This window comes from Castor canadensis, chromosome 14, assembly GCF_047511655.1.
Source record: "Castor canadensis chromosome 14, mCasCan1.hap1v2, whole genome shotgun sequence".
NCBI classification, from domain to species: Eukaryota; Metazoa; Chordata; class Mammalia; order Rodentia; family Castoridae; genus Castor; species Castor canadensis.
In genome coordinates this window covers 55138876-55142939 of record NC_133399.1, presented here as the reverse complement: position 1 = coordinate 55142939, position 4064 = coordinate 55138876, and the positions used below count along the sequence as shown (strand labels likewise).

Here is a 4064-nt window from a genome sequence, read left to right as displayed (position 1 = left end):
ACTGAAGTTGGTCTAGCACTATACCATCCTAGCTACCAAAGCTTTGGAACACATTTGGAAGTTAGAAATTGTAAGTCTTCTGAATTTAGTCCTACTCAAGATCGTTTGGGTCTTCTAGGTGTCTTGGTGTCTGTGTGAATTTTAAGATGTTTGTGAATTTCTGTGAAGAAACCAGTTGGAATTTTGATAAGGATTGCACTGAATCTGTAGATAATTTGGGAAAGATTGTCATCTTTCTACTATAAAGATGAGCATGGGATTCTTTTCATTTACTGAGGTCTTACTGCAGTCCTTTCTACTATGGTTTTGTTTTGTTTTTGAGGTACTGGGGTTTGAACTCAGGGTCTACACCTTGAGTCACTCCACGAGCCCTTTTTTGTATTGGATATTTTCGAGATAGGGTCTTGCGAACTCTTTGCCTGGGCTGGCTTCAAACTTCAATCCTCCCGATTTCTGCCTCCTGAGTAGCTAGGATTACAGGCATGAGCCACCGACATCCGGCTTCAACTATGTTTTATACTTTTCAGTGTACAAGTCTTGAACCTTTTTTCTTAAATTTCTACCCAAGTATTTTATTCTTTGGATGATATTGTAAATAGAATTGATTTCTTAATTTAATTTTCAGTATGTTCATTGCTAATGTATGAAAATACATACAAGATCTTTTTACTTGTAAATACAGATGGTTTTACTTCTTCTTTTCCAACCAGATGCCTTTTATTTCTTTGTCCTGCCTGATGGCTCCGGCTACAACCTTCAACACAACGTTAAAAAGAAGTAATGGGGGGAGGGTTACTAACGGAAGGGGGAAGGATGAATGAAGGAGATTATGGTGATGGTATATGGTTGATGGACTTCATATACCTATATGAAACAGAACTAAAAACCTCTTATAATTGCTTTAAGTAGGGTGGGGAGGGGGCTGAGGGGGAGAGACAATGGAGGCAATGTGAAAATGTGCAATATAAGTCTAATTGAAATTGTCACTATGAATCCCCCATACAATGAATATATCCTAATAAAAATAAATAATAATAATAAAAGAAGGAATGAGATCACACATCATTATCTTGTCCCTAATCTTAGAGGGAAGACCCCTAGACTCTTATTAAGTATGACAACTGCTGGGGTTTTAATAGATGTTCTTTATCAGGATAAGGAAGTTCCTTTCTATTTTTATTTTGTTGAAAATTTTTATCATGAAAATGTGTCAGATTTTGTCAAATACTTTGTCTGTATCTATTGGAATGATTGAATAGTTTTGCCCTCAATTCTACTGACTCTGAATATTCATTAATTGACTCTCAGAGCTTAAACTACCCTGGCATTCCAAGAATAATTACCAGTTGGTCACCATATGTAATCTTTATGTGTTGCTGCATTCAGTTTCCTAGTGTTTTGTTGAGAATTTTTTAACCTCTGTTTTCATAAAGGTTATTGGTCTGTAGGTTTTTGTTGTTTGTTTTCCTTGGGTGTCTTTGTCTGATTTTAGGATCAGAAGAGGAGTGCCCTCATTGAATGAATTGGGAACTGTCACCTCATCTTCTATTTTTGGAAGTTTGTGAAGGGCTTGTGTAATTATTCTTAAGCGTGTGGTAGATTTTACCAATATGGTCCTCTGGGCCGCAGTTTTTCCTCTGTGGGAAGTTTTTGGGTTTTATTTTTTGTTTTGTTTTGTTTTTTGACCATTTATAAGCATTTAGAATTTTATTTAAAAATAAAGAAACATCACAACCATGAACACTGTCACAGTTAGTGGCCCTCTTGTTTCTCGACAAAGACACTGAGCATGCTTACAAGGGGTTCCCATTGTTAAAGTCTTAGCCATCTGTAAAAGAAGAGGGAAAAACTAGATACAACCATTTAACTTGTTTTAATGTTTCTTCACAAATGGGGAAAAATAAAGTACAGAGAAGGACTAATCATAATGTTGTAGAATTATAAATTTAAAACATTTTCTGATTTAAATAATAATTCTGATAGTCAATACAACTCTGGGGGGGTCTCTGCGTTCCTGACGTGCTTATCACCTTTATCCATTTTTTCAGGTCCTTCATGTCTGCCTCTTTTTCCTCCCATGTGTTCCATCAAAGGTATTGGGGCCTCCCTGGACCACCTTGCCTTCCTCCACCAAAGCCACCTCTGTCCATGCCATGGCCACCTCAGAAGCCATTTGTCTCCATCATGGCTGCCTCTGAACATTTCACCAGGACCACCATGATCCATGAAGTCACCGTTACCCCTCCTCATGCCACCAGGGCCATCTCTGCCACCATCAGCACCAAGAGGCAAGAAGGGTTGCAACAGGAAGTCCTTGGGCTTTGGGGCCTTACACTGGTTGCATTCTGTTCTCTAGGTGATACTGCTGGTCTCTCGCTTGGTGTCAGAAGTTTCCTCCTTCAGAAGGGTTCCCTTGGGAATCCTGGGGCCCTCTTGGGGGGAAGCCTCCTCTGTCTCCTTGTTACCTCCCATATGACCTAGGAGTCCTTCAGGACCTCCATGGGGTAGTGACAGCATCCTTCAGCTCTCCCTGGGTGACATGACACCCTGCATACTGTTCATTGAAGGCTTCTTCCAGCCAAGAAAGACTTTAAGTTTGCTTCCTTGAAAAATCTTTCTTATTAAACCACTCTAAGCAGCCTTGGCCATTGGCGGGTCTTCATAAGATTCTGTGGCATCGCTTTTGGGCTTTCTTGCTACTTTGTCCAGGTGTATGTGGTTCAAGGAGAACTGCCCAGTTCTCTCTTCCATCTTAACAACCCCACAATGCTTAAAGAAGTCTCCCAGATCATCCAGAGTCTCACTGTCACTGTTGTCAGAGTCTTCATCAGGATCTATGAAAGGGCTTATGTCAAGACCGGGTCCTTTGCCCATGGGCCCTCCAGGCTTACTGGTGCCACCTCACTCTCCGGTACTGCCCGTTTCACAGAGTCCTCCTTCCCACCCACCCTCTGCTTATGCCTCCATGGTCAAATTCTCTTTTCCCTGCCTGGTTATCAGGGCCATGCATGCTCAGGTTTTCTCCTGGTCCAGAAAATCCTCCAGACTCCTGCCCATAAACACCCATGCCACTGGAGTGGTCCTGTCAGAATGAATTCTGCCACCTGTGGCTGCTGCTCTGTTGACTAGATTGATTTGAAACCTGACTGAAGAATCCCGATAGAGAGGGAGGCTGCTGCCATAGGTGCTTTGTTGACCGTAGCTACTCTGCTGCCCATGGTTGATAAGTTGCCCCCAGTGGTTCTGCTGAGAGCAACTGCTCTGGTCATGACTAGTCAAGGAATAGCTGGTAGGAGGATAGGATGACGGTGCAGTGAATGGTTGCATGGGGTAGCTCCCAGGAACCTGGGAATAACTAGTTACTTTGTCCATGTCCTAACCTGGGCTGGTTTTAACCCCCTGAGCTAGACTGAGGTTGACTAATCTCAGCAGGAATATTACCATCTTGTGGTCTTTCAGGCGCAGCGGCTGCCAGCAGCTGCCCATAGGCTAGATAAGCAGGCTACATGACAAATGCAGACTGAGTTGCATAGGAGGCCTGAGTGGTGGTGACCATAGCAGTGTTGGTGTCATTTGAGCCAGTGCTATACCCTGGGCAGGCTGTCTGTATGCCTGGGGGGCAGTTACATTAGTAGAACCAGTGGGAGATTGTCCATAAGAAGTCGTATGTGTGGTGTGCCCATAGGTGACAGTGTAGCTGACATCAGTAGGCTGTCCATAGGTTCCATAGCCTTGTTGCCCATATGCCTGGGTAGTCTGTGCGTATCCTTGAGTTGGCTGGGTGGTGTAAGCACTGTAGCCTTGCTGGACTGCAGCTTGGCCAGAGGTACTATAATCCGTAAGTGCCATTTTCTCTCCTTCCTCCTTGTTCTCTTAATGTCCATCTCCCTCTCGCTTTTCCTCTCTGTGGGACATTTTTAAGTTACCAGTTCCATCTCCTGACTTCTTGTTAGCCTGTGTAGATTTTCTGGCTTTTTCTGGCTGTTTTGGTACTTCATGCCCCTTTCATCTAAGTTATAGCTGTCCAGCGTTCCCTTCAATCCTTCACCCCCTGTATATTGCAG

At 43.2% G+C, this 4064-nt stretch overlaps 1 pseudogene; it reads right to left on the bottom strand.

Moving 5' to 3' along the window:
- Positions 1 to 1963: 1963 nt before the first annotated feature.
- Positions 1964 to 3849, bottom strand: LOC109678226 (RNA-binding protein EWS pseudogene; annotated as a pseudogene).
- Positions 3850 to 4064: the final 215 nt, after the last annotated feature.